Raw genomic sequence first — 20,167 nt, 5'->3', positions numbered from 1 at the left:
TCCCTATAGTATTTTTGCTTATAGGAGAATGCCTTTTGGATTATGCAATGCACCTGCAACATTCCAAAGGTACATGTTCTCCATATTTTCAGACATGATTGAAGGATTTATTGAAGTGTTTATGGATGACTTCTCTGTGTTTGGTGATTCATATTCTAACTGCTTATACCACTTAGCCTTGGTGCTAAAGAGATGCTAAGAAACCAACCTCATTTTGAATTGGGAGAAGTGCCACTTTATGGTCACAGAGGGGGTGGTTCTTGGCCACAAGATCTCAAAAAGAGGCATAGAGGTGGACAAGGCCAAGGTGGAGGTGATTGAAAAGTTACCCCCACCTTGCAATGTCAAGGCAGTTAGAAATTTTCTAGGACATGCTGGCTTCTATAGGAGGTTCATTAGAGATTTCTCAAAGGTTGCCAAACCTCTAAGCAACCTGCTTGTCTCTAATGTACCTTTTGTTTTTGATAAGGAATGCATGCTAGCCTTTGAAGAGCTTAAGAACAAACTTTTCTCTGCACCTATTATAGCACCACCCTGCTGGAATCTACCCTTTGAGTTGATGTGTGATGCATCTGACTTTGCTGTTGGTGCTGTTTTAGGACAAAGGAGGGACAAATTGGTGCATGTTATTTATTATGCCAGCAAAGTTCTTAATGAGAATCAAAGGAACTATACCACTATAGAGAAGGAACTACTTGCCATAGTCTTTGCATTTGATAAGTTTAGATCATATCTCATTGGATCTAAAGTAATTGTATTCACTGATCATGCAGCACTCAAATATTTGCTTACCAAACAAGAGTCCAAGCCCAGACTAATAAGGTGGATCCTGCTACTCCAAAAGTTTGACATTGAAATCAAAGATAGGAGTGGAGCAGAGAACAAAGTGGCTGACCACCTATCAAGGATCCCACAAAAAGAAGATGAGGCACACCAATTTGCAGTGAATGAGAGCTTCCCTGATGAGCAGTTGATGATGATCCAAGAAGCTCCTTGGTTTGCAGACATAGCCAATTTCAAGGCTATTGGAGAACTAACAATTAACATCAACAAACACATGAGGAGAAAGTTACTCAAAGATGCTAAATACTACATTTGGGATGAGCCTTTTTTGTTCAAAAAGTGTGCTGATGGGATCTTGAAGAGGTGTATTTCCCATAAGGAAGGGCAAGAAGTACTCTGGCAATGTCATGGATCTGCATATAGAGGTCATATTAGTGGGGAAAGAACTGCAGCCAAGGTGCTACAGTGTGGGTTCTATTGGCCAACAATGTTCAAGGATGCAAGGGACTTGGTAATAAGATGCAATGAGTGCCAAAGAGATGGAAGTCTACCCAAGAAAAATGAGATGCCACAGAAGTTTATAATGGAATTGGAGTTGTTCGATGTGTGGGGAATTGATTTCATGGGGCCATTCCCCTCCTCATACTCAAACAACTATATATTAGTGGTTGTAGATTATGTGTCAAAGTGAGTAGAAGTCTTAGCCACAACAACAAATGATAACAAGGTTGTGATGAGCTTCTTGAAAAAAATATCTTGCTAATTTGGAGTTCCTAGAGCCCTTATTAGTGATGGAGGGACACACTTCTGCAACAAACAACTTGAAGCACTCCTCCTTAAATATGGAGTAAAACACAAAGTGGCAACTCCATACCATCCACAGACCAACGGGCAAGCTGAAATTTCAAACAGAGAGCTCAAAAGAATCCTTGAAAAAACTATTAGAAGGTCAATAAAAGATTGGTCTAAGAAGCTGGATGATGCATTATGGGCCTATAGGACAACTTTTAAAACACCTATTGGGATGTCTCCATACCAATTGGTGTTTGGAAAGGCTTGTCACTTACAAGTTGAGCTTGAGCATAGAACATTTTGGGCTCTAAAAATGTTGAACATTGATGATCAAGTTACTGGATAAAGAAGGCTAATGCAACCCAATGAGCTGGAGAAATTCAGAAATCAAGCTTATGAGAATGCCAAGATTTACAAGGAAAATACAAAGAAGTGGCATGATCAAAAGATAGCAAGGAGAGAGTTCACAGAAGGTCAGAAAGTGCTGCTATACAATTCAGGGCTCAAGTTCTTCCCAGGGAAGCTTAAGTCTCGATGGTCTGGACCTTTCACCATCTTCAAGGTGTCTCCCTATGGACATGTAGAGCTCATGGAGGACAAAACACAGAGAACTTTCACTGTAAATGGCCATATACTCAAGCATTATTTGGGAGACTCTTTGGAGGAGCAAAGAGTGAGCTACAACCTTAACTAAAAAGGAAGGAACGTCAAGCTAGTGACACTAAAAAAGTGCTGGTTGGGAGGCACCCCAACACCCATATCCTTTTAATTTTTTTGCTTTCTAGAAGTAGTTTAAGATTGTTGATTTAAGTAGTTTAAGTTCCAGTTTAATCCTTTTGATTTCTTGCTCTCTAGAAGTATCCGTAAGTGGTAGATTAGGTAGTTTAAATATCAGTTCTAAGCGTTTGATAGTTAGTAAATCTCCAAGTTGTTTTCTTTTTCTCTGAAAGTGCAATTTGCTGAACACACTTACTGATGATGAGTGATTGGGCTGAATGACTAGCCAAAGAGCTAAGTTTGGTGTGGCCACTGACCCACTTAATTTAGGCTTACAACCAATTGAATAAATTGATTTTGAAAGTAAGCCCAGGGATTAAGTTTGGTGTGGCCACCACCATATGAAGTTCACAAGACAAGCCCAACATGAGCCAAGTTTGAAAGCATTTAGTAAATTGGTGAAGCATAAAAAGCCACTATAATGTGTTCGAAAGATGAGGAATGTGAAAAGCCCAACACTTACCCTTTATGAGCACATTAAAGTCTAATGATGTATCCAATTTATTATATGCAAGCTATGATGTACGGACACTGACACGGACACGGGACACGACACGACACGGGACACGCCAACATGTGAATTTTAAAATCTTACATGACACGGGGACACGTATATATATATATATAAAATATAAAGTATTTTTTAAATAAATTGTAATGATATTTTGATATTTTATTGATATTAAAATATAAATTAAAATTTTTAATTATTTTTAATGTCTTATTTTAATTATATCAAGTATTTAAAATATTTTTTGTTTTAATAAATAATAATATATACTATATCTACATTTATTTTAAGAATATATGTTAAGAATAAGACTGGACACGCGGACACGTGATGGTATTTAAGTGTGTCTATGCGTGTTCGGAGAAGAATTTTTTATTTTTTATTAAGACACGGTTGGACATAGCAGACACGCGTGTCGGACGAGTGTCGGTGAGTGTCGTGTCCGAAATGTGTCTGACACGTGGACACGATTATCAGCGAAGTGTCCGAGCTTCATAGGATGCAAGGAAATTAAGTTTGGTGTCCCAAAGGACACTCATCAATTGTCTTTAATTGAATGTTACTAAAGGGAATGTGAAGAAGTTCTTTTCACTAATGGGTTTTCGGACTTTATTTTCAGGAGAAAGGATGGGGCCCACATGATTGAAGGTTCACTGAGGCAAAGAGTCAAAGTGTACTTACACTTTGGAACTCTGATAAACCCCAATTTTGTGGTTTATCTTGTGCTTAATTTGAGGGATTTTATCAGCTTTTCCCACATTTATTCAATGAAATAGCATGATTTTGCAATTCTCCCTGAATTTGTGCTTAAATGTGAAAACATGCTTTTTAGGCCTTAAAATAGCTAAATTTAATTCACTTTAATTCCATTCGATGCTTTGATGTGTTTGTTGAGTGATTTCAGGTTCATAAGGCAAGTATTGGATGGAAGAAGTGAGGAGAAAAGCATGCAAAGTGGGAGAACTCATGAAGAAATGAAGGAACCGTAAAGCTGTTAAGCCTGACCTCTTCGCACTCAATCGACCATAACTTGAGCTACTGAGGTCCAAATGAGGCGGTTCTAGCTACGTTGGAAAGCTAACATCCGGGCTTCGAAATAATATAAAATTTGCCATATGTTGCTTCATGTTTAGGGGCACACACACGCCATGTACGTGTGCGCGCCGATGCTGCTCGTGGCCCACTAAAGATGAAATTGCTGGGGGCGATTTCTGAGGCACTTTGGGCCCAACCCAACTCATTTCTAATTCTATTTCATGCAGAATTCAAGCTTGGGCAAGGGGGAGCAATTGTTTGTAGCATTAGCATTATGTAGGTTAGTTTCTAGAGAGAGAAACTCCCTCTTCTCTCTAGAATTAGGTTAAGTTAATCCATCTTAGATCTAGGTTTAATTTCATGTTTTCATCTTATTTCCTTTGTGAATTCTTGCTTCTACAATTTCATTCTCTTAGTTTATGGTGTTAATTTTTCTTTTATGCTCTCTTTTATGTTGATGAACTCTTGTTGGATTTAGATATTTTCTTTAATGCAAATTAATGTTTGATGTTCTTCTAATGTTGATTTGAGTTGTTGATTTACTTTTCTTGCAATTGGTAGTTAGTAGATTTTACTATTTCTTGCAATTTATTATGCTTTCCATTTGTACCCACCAAGTGTTTGACAAAATACTTGGTTAGGCTTTAGAGTAGATTTTGAGCATTCTTGGCTTGGAAAGAGTAATTAGGCAATCTTGAGTCATGAATACCCAACCTATGTTGGTGATTTAGAATTGTTAGTTAATATCATTCTCAATGACTCTAATCTTTTGCTAATTCAATTAGTGAGTTGATTAGGAATTTTGATTTGAGATTAACTAGTCTTGTTTGACTTTCTCTCGTGGAAGATAACTTACACCTTCTTCCAATGTTGGAGATGACGAAATAAGATAGATTCTTGTTAATTATTGTGATATGATTGATTAGTCTTGTTTGACATTCTCCCTATGTGAAGATAACATGATACTTTCTTCCATTTGTTGGAGTTGACTAAATAAGATGAACTAATCATTGTATGACTAGGATAGAAAGTCCATGATCTCAATTCTTGCCATGAATGTCTCTCTTTATTACTTGCTTTCTTTAGTTATTTGCTTGATTTTCTTTCTTGTCATTTAATTTTTCTTGCCATTTAGTTCCTTTCCCTCTTATCAATCAAAACCCCCTTTACTCCTTCATAGCCAATAATCATACATTTATTGCAATTCATTGTGAGACGACCCGGAGTCTAAATACTCCGGTTAATTTTCATTGGGGTTTGTTATTTGTGACAACTCAAATTTTTGATTGAGAGGATTGTTTGTTGGTGTAGAACTATACTTGCAACGAGAATTCATTCATTTGATGAGATTCTATACCAACACGACAATTTTCTTAAATAAAAATGGCGCCGTTGCCGGGGAGTTGCAATGGTGTTATGTTATTGGCTATTGTGAATATTGTGAATATGTTTGCTTTTTGCTTATTTGTTAGTTTTTGTTAGTCTTAGAACTTCGTTGCTTATTTTTGTTAGTTTTTGTTTTTGTTTTCTACTATAAATTCTCACCACTTTGGCTATGAGTTTGGCTCAAGCTATGTTGTAGGAAATGGGAGCTACCATGAGCATGTGCATCAAGGATGGAACAATCAAAGATGGGAGGAGCCTCAAAGGATTGATCACCCTTCTTGGCAACAACAACCTTCGGATTCTTATGGGTATATTTCCAGTCCTAATGCATATCAATCTAATGGATGTGGTGACCCTTATTATAATTGTCAACAACCACCACCACATGCCTATGAACCACCCCCTCAATATGGTTTTGAACCACCTTACTCACAAGCCTCCTACCACCAAACACCTCATTATGACCCTAACTCTTATCCACCATACCAACCACCTTATGAACCATATGAACCACACATGGAACCACCACCATTCCAACAAAATTACTCTCAAGAACCACCTCAATATACGCCATCTCCATACCCTTGCCAAGATGAACCAACTTCTAATTATGAAACTTCCTTCCCAAATAATGAAGCTCCTTTTTCCACACCACCTCCAATGGATGATCCTCTCCAATAATGTATTAGTTCTTACATTTGAAGGCAAGAAGAGGACCAAAAAGATTTAAGGAGCTAGAAGCTAAGATGGGTATCCTAGCAGAAGCCGTTAGCAATATGGCCTCCTCCCGCCTAAGCCTATGCGATCAAGAAACTCCCATTGTTGAATGTGGAGAAGCAATTAAGGAGCATAGTGAGGGAGTGAGCTTAGAGCTTCAAGGTGAAGAAGAGGAGTTAAAGCAAGAATTGTCACAAGGGGAAGAAGTTGAGATAAATGAGCTGGAAGAAGTGGTTGAAGTCTTAGGAGATGTTGAAAGTCCCATGGGAATGTAGAATAAGAGAGCTCTCTTCCAAGATGCTTGATATTGATGTTGAGGAGGGTGTACAACCTCCAAAGCATATCTTGATTGAAGACTTTGAAGAGGTTGATTAAGAGATGGATTCAATCATTGAGGAGTTCCTATCTACAATTGAATCCTCTCCCATTGGGCTTGACATGGAGATTAAGGAAGAAGATACCTCACCTCCCATACCCTTGGTAAGAAATGAAGAAGAGATTGAATTGAAAAGAAGCCACCAAGAGGTTGAAGTTGAGAAAAGTTGTAAAGAGGTGGAGATAGTCAAGGAATAGCACAAGGGCATAGACCTCACATTGGCTAAGTGTGGGAAGGTCCCCCTTCCTAAGTCACCATCCTACACAATATTCAAGTGAGTAAAATTCTTATCTCTAATCTTTACTTTCCCACTTGAATATGGTTTGATTGAAAATGATGGTCAACTTAGAGCTCTTTGTGGAGTTAAGAGTAGGAGAGAGTTGTGTAGTGGTTGGAAACATCACTCTAAGTTCATAATGGTTGCATGCTCGAAGTTGAATGGCAATGGTTGGTGTAGAACCAAATTGCATGGGTCTATGAGAATGTTTGGGTGCTTAATTGAGAATTCTAAGGTCATGCCACCCAATTGGAATCATGATGATCAATTTGAAGATGGGTGTCAAAACAAAGTGTGGGATCCCGGATCGCACAAGGAAAATCAAATTTGGGAGCTTATGGTTTGTGAAGAACTCCATCAAAGCTTGAAGATATTAAAATTGAAGAATGGAGCTTATTGGAGACTCAAGCATTGGTGGATGTTCAAGGATAACTTCAAGCACAAGCCACCTTGAGAGGAGCTCCCCATAAGTCCAACTTAAGGACAATAAACAAAAGTGCTAGGTGGGAGACACCCCACCATGGTAATATCTTTTCATTTTCTCTTTTGTAAATATTGGTAGAATTAGTTAAAATTCATATTTAGAGTAGTTTGTTGAGTCTATTTGGTAGTCTAATATGTTAAATAAGGTTTTATGGTGTTTGGGTAGCTGTTTGGAGGTTTGGAATGCTTGGATTGGTACAAGAACATGGAAAAATTTTGAAAAATAGAGCACCAACCCGCGCGTGCGCGCACCTGGCGCGTACGCGCGCCTCAAGCATTTTCGACCATCCACGCGGGCGCGCCATGTGCGCGGATGCGTGGATTGAAAAATCTCACCCCTCCATACATTGACCCGAGAGTTGCGCCTACACTGCGCCAGCACCATGCTTGAAGCACAAACCACCCGCGCATGCGCGCACATGGCGCGTACGTGCGCCTCAAGCATTTTTGACCATCCACGCGGACGCGCCATGTACGCGTACGCGTGGATGCAAAAATTCTACCCCCAGCCAAAACCAGAGAGTTATGTCCAGTTTGTGCCTGCAACCCACGCGTGCGCGCACCTGGCGCGTACGCGCCCTTCGGCCAACTGCGCATCGGTGCGTAAGCGTGCATGACGCGTCTGCGCCGGTATAAAAAAAGGTTTTTTTCTCATCTTCCATTTTTCTTTGTCCATTGCATTCGCATACTTTTATTCTTTGCATTTTCATTTTATTTTTATATCCTGTTTTTACTTTATTTTTTTTGAGTTTCTTATTTTAATAATGGTGTTGAATTTTCTTACTCAATTGTTGAGAATCTCTTGATTAATCTTGGTGCTTCTTGACTTGTTTGATATTGTTGGGTGATGAAACTTTTAAATCAATGCTTAATCATGTATGGCTCTTATATTCTTTGTGCATTGATATGAACTTGCATGCCTTTCATGACCCACTCTCTCTATTTGAACTTGATGCTTTTGAGTGCTCTTCATGCCTTGACTTTACTCTTGCATCAAGTGTTAGTTAATATGCCTTAGCTTATATTGTTCTCTCACTTACATGCGTAGCTAACATGTAGTGAGAACCATACTTTTAATTGGCATTAGCCCCCGCCTATGTTATATTTGCTTAATATCTTTGTTGTAGGCTGAATTTTCTTTCTTTTTCTCTCCTTTTAGGTTGGCCACCAAGAAGGAAAGGAATGGAAAAGCTTCAAATGGGGCAACAAACAAGTTCACCCACACAACCCTTTGAAGAAACTCATCAATTATAGCTACCCGTCCACCTTTCTCTTCTTTGCATGCACCGAGGACGGTGTAAATTTCTAAGTGTGGGGAGGTCGTCCGACCGATCTCCATGGGTAACAATTTCTTTCTTTCAACACCAATTCTTAATTTTCTTTGCTAGTTAGTTGTTGCATTGCATGATAGGTTGCATTCTAGTTAGAATTTGTACATATTTCACCATTTCCTTTTTATGTTAGGACTACTTGGTTAGGGTGATAATTTCTTTTCCAAGAAAAAAATTGTTTTAGGGAACCCTACCAATTTGAAAATTTTTTTTTGTGATGAACTTGCTTGAAGAATTTATTTTGGAACATGGTTTTTGAGCTAAGAACACAAGCATGTGAGTTTTGAGCCCAATTGTGTGGTTACATCTTATAACCACTTATTTCCATTCTTGTATGCATTGTTCTCTTTCTATGATTGTAATCTTTGATTTGTTTGATTCTTTATGTCCATTATTCCATGTATACATGCATTTATATGATTGAGGCCATCATTTCATTTAGCTCACTTACCCAAATAGCCTACCTTTCATTAACCATTGTTAGCCAATTTTGAGCCTATTTAATCCCTTTTGTTCTTAATTTTAGCACATCACTACTCCTAAGTGAAAAACAATAAATATCCCTTAATTTGGATCTTTGATTAGCTTAGGCTAGTGAGAGTGTGTATCATTTGGGTATGGGAAACTTGGGACATTGGTTGAGGTAAAAGTGTAATCTTATTTTTGTTAAAAATATTGGAATTTGGGTACATATTCATGCACTATATGTAAAACCATATGCATTGATATGTTTGTATATACTTTAGAAAAAATGATAAAGAAAAAAAAAGAAGATATATATATAAAAGAAAAAATATAAAAAAAGAGAAAAAGAAATAAAAAGGAGACAAAAATGCCCCAAAGTAAAGTTCAATAAAAAAATCAATGCATATGGAATGTGAATTAAAGAGAATGCATGAGTATGTGAAAAAGTGGGAATCATGGGTAGCTAGGTTGTGTATTAGAATTGTATAGGTTGTTGTATGTGTTAGGTGAGAGCTTAGGCTAATCAAAGATTCAAATTTCAAGCTCACTTGACCATATGCATCCTACATTGACCCTAGTCCCATTACATCCTATGAACAAGTCTTCATGATGAATGTACACATGCATTGAATAATTGTTGATTGTTAGATGAAAAATAAATCATGGAAAGCATGATTAGAAGAGAATTGAGTGATCGACCCTATACACTTGAGCGATTAGAGCGGATACACTTCCAGTGAGGGTTCGATACTCAATTCCTTGTTCCCGGCTTTCATGAGCTTTTCTTCTTGCAAGTCTACTTGTACTTCATTTTGATATTTGAATTGGTAGGATTCATGAGTCATCATACTACTTAGCCCTACATGTGCATATATGTTCTTGGAGATTGATTTGCTTTTAACCAAGTAGATAGATTCATATTGCATTTAGTTATATTCATATAGATAGGTGCATATAGTTTCTTTGCATTGAATAAATGTTCATACCCTTTTCTTGTCCTTCTTTATTCTTAGCATGAGGACATGCTTGGTTTAAGTATGGGGAGATTTGATAAACTCTAATTTTGTGGTTTATCTTGTGCTTAATTTGGGGGATTTTATCACCTTTTCCCACATTTATTCAATGAAATAGCATGGTTTTGCAATTCTCTCTGAATTTGTGCTTAAATGTGAAAACATGCTTTTTAGGCCTTAAAATAGCTAAATTTAATTCACTTTAATTCCATTCGATGCCTTGATATGTTTGTTGAGTGATTTCAGATACATAAGGCAAGTATTGGATGGAAGAAGTGAGGAGAAAAGCATGCAAAGTGGGAGAACTCATGAAGAAATGAAGGAATCGTAAAGCTGTCAAGCCTGACCTCTTCGCACTCAATCAACCATAACTTGAGCTACAAAGGTCCAAATGAGGCGGTTCTAGTTGTGTTAGAAAGCCAACATCCAGGGCTTCGAAATGATATAAAATTTGCCATATGTTTCTTTGCGTTTAGGGGAGCGCACGCGCTATGAACGCGTGCACGCTGATGCTGCTCGTGGCCCACTAAAGATGAAATCGCTGGGGGCGATTTCTAAGGCACTTTAGGCCCAACCCAACTCATTTCTAATGCTATTTCATGCAGAATTCAAGCTTAGGCAAGGGGGGAAGCAATTGTTTGTAGCATTAGCATCATGTAGGTTAGTTTCTAGAGAGAGAAGCTCCCTCTTCTCTCTAGAATTAGGTTAGGTTAATCCATCTTAGATCTAGGTTCAATTTCATGTTTTCATCTTATTTCCTTTATGAATTCTCGCTTCTACACTTTCATTCTCTTAGTTTATGGTGTTAATTTTACTTTTATGCTCTCTTTTATGTTGATGAACTCTTGTTGGATTTAGATCTTTTCTTTAATGCAAATTAATGTTTGATGTTCTTCTAATGTTTATTTGAGTTGTTGATTTACTTTTCTTGCAATTGGTAGTTAGTAGATTTTACTATTTCTTGCAATTTATTATGCTTTCCATTTGTACCCACCAAGTGTTTGACAAAATACTTGGTTAGGCTTTAGAGTAGATTTTGAGCATTCTTGGCTTGGAAAGAGTAATTAGGCAATCTTGAGTCATGAATACCCAACCTATGTTGGTGATTTAGAATTGTTAGTTAATATCATTCTCAATGACTCTAATCTTTTGCTAATTCAATTAGTGAGTTGATTAGGAATTTTGATTTGAGATTAACTAGTCTTGTTTGACTTTCTCTCGTGGAAGATAACTTACACCTTCTTCCAATGTTGGAGATGACGAAATAAGATAGATTCTTGTTAATTATTGTGATATGATTGATTAGTCTTGTTTGACATTCTCCCTATGTGAAGATAACATGATACTTTCTTCCATTTGTTGGAGTTGACTAAATAAGATGAACTAATCATTGTATGACTAGGATAGAAAGCCCATGATCTCAATTCTTGCCATGAATGTCTCTCTTTATTACTTGCTTTCTTTAGTTATTTGCTTGATTTTCTTTCTTGTCATTTAATTTTTCTTGCCATTTAGTTCCTTTCCCTCTTATCAATCAAAACCCCCTTTACTCCTTCATAGCCAATAATCATACATTTATTGCAATTCATTGTGAGACGACCCGGAGTCTAAATACTCCGGTTAATTTTCATTGGGGTTTGTTATTTGTGACAACTCAAATTTTTGATTGAGAGGATTGTTTGTTGGTGTAGAACTATACTTGCAACGAGAATTCATTCATTTGATGAGATTCTATACCGACACGATAATTTTCTTAAATCAAACTCAACATATGCAGGAAGCCAAAAGGGATAAGGATTGGTGCCTCTTCCCATGCTAGGTGCTACTCCCCAAGTGGGAAAACGTTGAATTGCTTTTACTTTCCACTCCCCACCTTCCAGACTACACCTCTCACCCCTATAAAAGCCACTCACTTTCCCACCACTCTCCACACTTCAAAACCCAAACTCTACTCGCGGAAGAACCTCCACACTCTGCCTCTTCTTTCTTTTTTTTCTCTTTACTATCTTCTGTTTTCTTTTCTTGATTGGGACAATCAAGTTCTAAGTTTGGTGTTGAAGCAAAATAAAGTTTTGCCTACTCTCTTGCATCTTTTTTCAACATCTTCAGACCATTTTCTCACCCCATGGCACCACCAAGAGCCTTCTCATCAAAGAAGAGAAAGACCAAAGAACCAACTTCTGGATCTTCAAGTTTCAATGAATACAAGTTCCTCTCATCATTTAACCAAAACCAATTTTATGGTTGGGTGAGTGAGAGGCAAATCATTCCGGAGGTGAGATTCTAACTTGGGAGGAATGAGCACCCTGAGAACAACAGGAAAATCAACAACAGAGGATGGGCACTCTTGTGCAACCCACCAAGGAAGGTGGTGGAGAGCTTGGTTAGAGAATTCTATGCCAATGCAGTGCCCCAACTTGGGCAACCTTATGGCTATCTTAGTTATGTTAGGGGGAAGGGCATTGACTATAGTCCCTCCTACATAGACAGGATGTTCATAGTGAAGCAAACAAGCTCTACCCGGAGCTATGAAGAGAGGATAAAGTAACAAGACCTAGGATTTGATGAAATCCTCAATGAAATATATGTGCTGAATGTGCAGTGGATTAATGACAAAGATGAGAGACCCAACTAACTAAGGAGAAGAGATTTGAGCCCCCAAGCTGGAGGGTGGCTAGACTTTGTGAGAAGGTCTCTCAATCCCACATCCAACACTTCAGAGGTGACTCTAGAAAGGGCTATACTCATATACAGCATCATGAAGGGAGAAAATATGAATGTGGGAGAAATGATTGCCAATAACATCAATAGGGTGCTAAAAAGCACCAAGAATAGCACAAGATTGGCATTTCCCAGCATCATTCAAAGATTGTGTGATGAAGCAGAGGTTGAGAAGATCATTGACGAGGTGCTAGTGGATCAAGACAAGCCCATAACCTCCAAGAAAATGTCCAAAGTGGTGGCTGTCAACCCACTTGAGAGGAAAAGGGAGCACGGAGCTCATGCTCATGTACCACAAGGGCAATGGTGAGCGGATAATTTATACGCCTTTTGGCATTGTTTTTAGTATATTTTTAGTAGAATCTAGTTACTTTTAGGGATGTTTTTATTAGTTTTTATGTTAAATTCATATTTTTGGACTTTACTATGAGTTTGTGTATTTTTCTGTGATTTCAGGTATTTTCTGGCTGAAATTGAGGGACTTGAGCAAAAATCAGATTCAGAGATTGAAGAAGGACTGCTGATGCTGTTGGATTCTGACCTCCCTGCACTCAAAGTAGATTTTCTAGAGCTATAGAACTCAAAATGGCGCACTTTCAATTGCGTTGGAAAGTAGACATCCAGGGCTTTCCAGAAATATATAATAGTCTATACTTTGACCGCGTTTAGATGACGCAAAAGGGCGTTGAACGCCAGTTCTACGCTGCAGTCTGGAGTTCAACGCCAGAAACACGTCACGAACCAGAGTTGAATGCCAAAAACACGTTACAACTTGGCGTTCAACTTCAGAAGAAGCCTCTGCATGTGTAACATTCAAGCTCAGGCCAAGCACACACCAAGTGGGCCCCGGAAGTGGATTTATGCATCAATTACTTACTTCTGTAAACCCTAGTAGCTAGTGTAGTATAAATAGGACTTTTTACTATTGTATTGACATCTTATGATTTTTAGTTCAACTTTGGATCATATTGATCACGTTGGGAGCTGGCCATTCGGCCATGCCTGAACCTTTCACTTATGTATTTTCAAACGGTAGAGTTTCTACACTCCATAGATTAAGGTGTGGAGCTCTGCTGTTCCTCATGATTTAATGCAAAGTATTACTGTTTTTCTATTCAATTCAACTTATTCCGCTTCTAAGATATCCATTCGCACCCAAGAACATGATGAATGTGATGATTATGTGACGCTCATCATCATTCTCACTTATGAACGCGTGCCTGACAAACACTTCCGTTCTACATGCAAACAAGCTAGAATGAATATCTCTTAGATATCTAATACAGGGGACCGAGTCCGAGTTATTAGTATCTTCGTGGTATAAGTTAGAACCCATGGATGGCCATTCATGAGATCCGGAAAGTATAAACCTTGTCTGTGGTATTCCGAGTAGGATCTGGGAAGGGATAGCTGTGACGAACTTCAAACTCGCGAGTGCTGGGCGTAGTGACAAACGCAAAAGGAGGGTGAATCCTATTCCAGTATGATCGAGAACCTCCAGATGATTAGCCGTGCCATGACAGAGCATTTGGACCATTTTCACAGAGAGGACGAGATGTAGCCATTGACAATGGTGATGCCCTACATAAAGCTTGCCATGGAAAGGAGTAAGACTGATTGGATGAAGACAGCAGGAAAGCAGAGGTTCAGAGGAATGAAAGCATCTCTATACGCTTATCTGAAATTCTCACCAATGATATACATAAGTATCTTTATCTTTATTTTCTGTTTATTTATTATTATTATTCGAAAACTCCATAACCATTTGATATCCGCCTGACTGAGATTTACAAGATGACCATGGCTTGCTTCATACCAATAATCTCCGTGGGATCGACCCTTACTCACGTAAGGTTTTATTACTTGGACGACCCAGTGCACTTGCTGGTTAGTTGTGCGAAGTTGTGAAGTTATGTTTGGACCATGGTATTGTGCACCAGTTTGTTGGCGCCATTGCCAGGGAGAGAACGAACAACAAATTTTACAACCAGGGATCACAACACCAAACTTAAATTGTTGCTTGTCCCCAAGCAACTGAAAATCAAATGGGATAAAAAGAAGAGAATATACTATAAATTCCAAACTATCAATGAAACATAGCTCCAATCAGATGAGCGGGACTTGTAGCTTTTTGCCTCTTGAATAGTTTTGGCATCTCACTTTATCCATTGAAGTTCAGAATGATTGGCGTCTATAGGAACTCAGAGTTCAGATAGTGTTATTGATTCTCCTAGTTCAGTATGTTGATTCTTGAACACAGCTACTTTATGAGTCTTGGCCATGGCCCTAAGCACTTTGTTTTCCAGTATTACCACCGGATACATAAATGCCATAGACACATAATTAAGTGAACATTTTCAGATTGTGACTCAGCTTTGCTAAAGTCCCCAATTAGAGGTGTCCAGGGTTCTTAAGCATACTCTTCTTTTGCTTTGGACCTTGACTTTAACCGCTCAGTCTCAAGTTTTCACTTGACACCTTCACGCCACAAGCACATGGTTAGGGACAGCTTGGTTTAGCCGCTTAGGCTAGGATTTTATTCCTTTAGGCCCTCCTATCCACTGATGCTCAAAGCCTTGGATCCTTTTTATTACCCTTGCCTTTTGGTTTTAAGGGCTATTGGCTTTTTGCTCTTGCCTTTTGGTTTTAAGAGCTTTTGGCTTTTTCTGCTTGCTTTTTCTTTTTCTTTCTATTTTTTTTCGCAATTTTTTTTGTTTTCTATTTTTTTTCTACAAGCTTTTGTATTCACTGCTTTTTCTTGCTTCAAGAATCATTTTTATGATTTTTCAGATTATCAAATAACATGTCTCCTTGTCATCATCCTTTCAAGAGCCAACATATTTAACATTCTTAAACAACAACTTCAAAAGACATATGCACTGTTCAAGCATTCATTCAGAAAACAAAAAGTATTGTCACCACATCAATATAATTAAACTAAGTTCAAGGATAAATTCGAAACTCATGTACTTCTTGTTCTTTTGAATTAAAACATTTTTCATTTAAGAGAGGTGATGGATTCGTAGGACATTCATAACTTTAAGACAAAGACACTTAAATACTAATGATAATGTAATGAAGACACAAACATGGATAAACATTTAACATAGAAAACGAAAAACAGGGAATGTAAGAACAAGGAATGAGTCCACCTTAGTGATGGTGGCGTTTTCTTCTTGAGGAACCAATGATGTCCTTGAGCTTTTCTATGTCTCTTCCTTGTCTTTGTTGCTCCTCCCTCATTGCTCTTTGATCTTCTCTAATTTCATGAAGGATGATGGAGTGCTCTTGATGTTCCACCCTTAATTGTCCCATGTTGGAACTTAATTCTCCTAGGGAGTTGTTGATTTGCTCCCAAAAGTTCTGTGGAGGAAAGTGCATCCCTTGAGGCATCTCAGGGATTTCTTAGTGATGAGCTTCTTCATGCATCTCTTGAGATCCATGAATAGGCTCTCTTGTTTGCTCCATCCTTCTCTTAGTGATGGGCTTGTCCTCATCAATGAGGATATCTCCTTCTATGTCAATCCTAGCCGAATTGCATAGGTGACAAATGAGGTGAAGAAAGGCTAACCTTGCCATACTGGAGGACTTGTCAACCACCTTGTAGAGTTCTTGAGGTATAATCTCATGAACTTCCACCTCTTCTCTAATCATGATGCTATGGATCATGATGGCCCGGTCTATAGTAACTTCAGACCGGTTGCTAGTGGGAATGATTGAGCGTTGAATGAACTCCAACCATCCTCTAGCTACAGGCTTAAGGTCTAGTTTTCTCAGTTGAACCGGTTTGCCTTTTGAGTCAATCTTCCATTGAGCTCCTTCCACACATATGTCCATGAGGACTTAGTCCAACCTTTGATCAAAGTTGACTCTTCTTGTGTAGGGGCGTGCGTTCTCTTCCATCATTGGCAAGTTGAACGCCAACCTCACATTTTTCGGACTAAAATCTAAGTATTTCCCCCGAACCATGGTGAGATAATTCTTTGGGTTCGGGTTCTTACTTCGATCATGGTTCCTAGTGATCCATGCATTAGCATAGAACTCTTGAACCATTAGAATTCCGACTTGTTGGATGGGGTTTGTTAGAACTTCCCAACCTCTTCTATGGATCTCATGTCGGATCTCTGGATACTCATTTTTCTTGAGTTTGAAAGGGACCTCAGGGATCACCTTCTTCTTGGCCACAACATCATAGAATTGGTCTTGATGGGCTTTGGAGATGAATCTTTTCATCTCCCATGACTCGGAGGTGGAAGCTTTTGTCTTCCCTTTCCCTTTTCTAGAGAATTCTCCGGTCTTAGGTGCCATCAATGGTAATGGAAAAACAAAAAGCTTATGCTTTTACCACACCAAACTTAGAATATTGCTCGCCCTGGAGCAAGAGAAGAAAGAAGAGATGAAGATGAAGAAGATATGGAAGAGAGGGTTGTGTTGTGTGAGAATGAAGAAGAATGGAGAGGTTTATATAGTGGAGGGAGAGGGGTTAAGGTTCGGCCATATGGGGTGGGTTTGGGTGGGAAAGTGATTTTGAATTTTGAAGGTAGGTGGGATTTATGAGGTAGATTTATGGGGAAGAGTGGATGGATGGGAGTGGTGAAGGGGTAATAGGGAAGAGAGTTTGAGGTGATTGGTGAAGGGTATTAGGGAAGGGTGTTTATTGGGAAGAGAGGATGAATGAGAAGAGGGAAGAGTATGAGTGGAGGTAGGTGGGGATCCTGTGGGGTCCACAGATGCTGAGATGATCCTGTGGGATCCACAGATCCTGAGGTGTCAAGGATTTACATCCCTGCACCATTGAGGCATGTAAAATGCCTTTGCATGCAATTCTGGCGTTTAAACGCCGAATTGATGCTTGTTCTAGGCGTTCAACTCCCAGATGCAGCATGTTTTTGGCGTTGAACGCCAGTTCTATGCTTGTTTCTGGCGTTCAGCGCCAGCTTTCCTCAGGGTGCATTCCTTGCGTCTGAACGCCAGGACGTTGCTTGTTTCTGGCGTTCAACGCCAGATCCATGCTCTGTTCTGGCGTTGAACGTAAGCCAGATGCTCCTTACTGGCGTTTAAACGCCAGTAAGCCCCTCCTCCAGGGTGTGATTTTTCTTCTGCTGTTTTTGATTCTGTTTTTGATTTTTTTATTTATTTTGTGACTCCACATGATCATGAACCTAATAAAACATGAAAGAACAATAAAAATATAAATATAATTAGATAAATAAAAATTGGGTTGCCTCCCAACAAGCGCTTCTTTAATGTCAATAGCTTGACAGTGGGCTCTCATGGAGCCTCACAGATGTTCAGAGCATTGTTGAGACTCCCCAACACCAAACTTAGAGTTTGACTGTGGGGGCTCTGTATGACTCTGTTTTGAGAGAAGCTTACTGTGCCTCTTTTCCATGTTTACAGAAGGATGACCTTGAGTTTTAAACACAAGGGAGTCCTCATTCAATTGAAGGACTAGTTCACTTCTGTCAACATTAATCACAGCTCTTGCTGTGGCTAGGAAAAGTCTTCCAAGGATGATGCACTCATCCTCATCCTTTCCAGTATCTAGGATTATGAAATCAGCAGGGATGTAAAGGCCTTCAACCTTTACTAACATGTCCTCTACTTGTCTATAAGCCTCTTTTCTTGAGTTATCTGCCATCTCTAATGAGATTCTAGCAGCTTGTACCTCAAAGATTCCCAGTTTCTCCATTACAGAGAGTGGCATGAGGTTTATCCCTGACCCAAGGTCACATAGAGCCTTCTCAAAGGTTATGGTGCCTATGGTACAAGATATTAGAAACTTTCCAGGATCCTGTTTCTTCTGAGACAATCTTAGTTGATCCAATGCATTTAGTTCATTGGTGAACAGGGGAGGTTCATCTTCCCAAGTCTCATTACCAAATAAATTGGCATTCAGCTTCATGATTGCACCAAGGAACTTGGCAACTTGCTCTTCAGTAACATCCTCATTCTCTTCTGAAGAGGAATACTCATCAGAGCTTATGAAGGGCGTAAGGAGGTTTAATGGAATCTCTATGGTCTCTAGATGAGCCTCATATTCCTTTGGTTCCTCAGAGGGAAACTCCTTGTTGATCACTGGACGTCCCAGGAGGTCTTCCTCCTTGGGATTCACGTCCTCCCCTTCCTCCTTAGGTTCAGCCATGATGGTTATATCAATGGCCTTGCACTCTCCTTTTGGATTTTCTTCTGTATTGCTTGGGAGAGCACTAGGAGGGGTTTCAGTGATCTTCTTACTCAGCTGGCCCACTTGTGCCTCCAAATTTCTAATGGAGGACCTTGTTTCATTCATGAAACTCAGAGTGGCCTTAGATAGATCAGAGACTAAGTTTGCTAAATTAGAGGTATTTTGTTCAGAGTTCTCTGTCTGTTGCTGAGTGGATGATGGAAAGGGTTTACTATTGTTAAATCTGTTTCTTCCACCATTATTAAAGCCTTGTTGAGGCTTTTGTTGATCCTTCCATGAGAAATTTGGGTGATTTCTCCATGAGGAGTTATAGGTGTTTCCATAAGGTTCACCCATATAATTTACCTCTGCAATTACAGGGTTCTCAGGATCATAAGCTTCTTCTTCAAAAGATGCCTCTTGAGTAATGTTGGATGCAGCTTGCATTCCATTCAGACTCTGAGAAATCATATTGACCTGTTGAATCAATAGTTTGTTCTGAGCCAATATGGCATTCAGAGTATCAATTTCAAGAACTCCCTTCTTTTGAGGCATCCCATTACTTATAGGATTCCTCTCAGAAGTGTACATAAACTGGTTGTTAGCAACCATGTCAATGAGTTCTTGAGCTTCTGCAGGCATTTTCTTTAGGTGAATGGATCCACCTGCAGAAGTATCCAATGACATCTTAGCTAATTCAGACAGACCATCATAGAATATATTCAGGATGGTCTATTCTGAAAGCATGTCAGAAGGACACTTTTTGGTCAGTTCCTTGTACCTCTCCCAAGCTTCATAGAGGGATTCTCCTTCTTTCTGTCTAAAGGTTTGAACATCCACTCTAAACTTACTAAGCTTTTGAGGAGGGAAGAACTTGGCTAAGAAAGCCGTGACCAGCTTATCCCAAGAGTTCAGGCTTTCCTTAGGTTGAGAGTCCAACCATACTCTAGCTCTGTCTCTTACAGCAAACGGGAAAAGCATGAGCCTGTAGACTTCAGGATCTACCCCATTAGTCTTAACTGTATCACAGATCTGCAAGAATTCAGTTAAGAACTGAAAGGGATCTTCAGATGGAAGTCCATGAAACTTGCAGTTCTGTTGCATCAGAGAAACTAGTTGAGGTTTAAGCTCAAAATTATTTGCTCCAATGGCAGGGATTGAGATGCTTCTTCCATCAAACTTGGAAGTAGGTGTAGTATAATCACCAAGCATCCTCCTTGCATTATTGTTGTTAGGTTCGGCTGCCATCTCCTCTTCTTTTTCAAAAATTTCTGTAAGGTTGTCTCTGGATTGTTGTATTTTAGCTTCTCTTAGTTTCCTCTTCAGAGTCCTTT

General features: G+C 39.1%; 1 non-coding gene across 1 annotated transcript; it reads left to right on the top strand.

The window, feature by feature from the left end:
• Positions 1–19,578: 19,578 nt before the first annotated feature.
• LOC148574158 (small nucleolar RNA R71) lies at positions 19,579–19,682 on the top strand. The gene has a single exon (XR_015906605.1). It is a non-coding gene; the product is annotated as a small nucleolar RNA R71 (small nucleolar RNA).
• Positions 19,683–20,167: the final 485 nt, after the last annotated feature.

Source organism: Arachis ipaensis, chromosome B2 (assembly GCF_059453495.1).
Source record: "Arachis ipaensis isolate K30076 ecotype BB chromosome B2, ASM5945349v1, whole genome shotgun sequence".
NCBI classification, from domain to species: domain Eukaryota; kingdom Viridiplantae; phylum Streptophyta; class Magnoliopsida; order Fabales; family Fabaceae; genus Arachis; species Arachis ipaensis.
The sequence above is the reverse complement of the archived record's forward strand: the minus strand, read 5'-3'. Positions and strand labels throughout refer to the sequence as shown.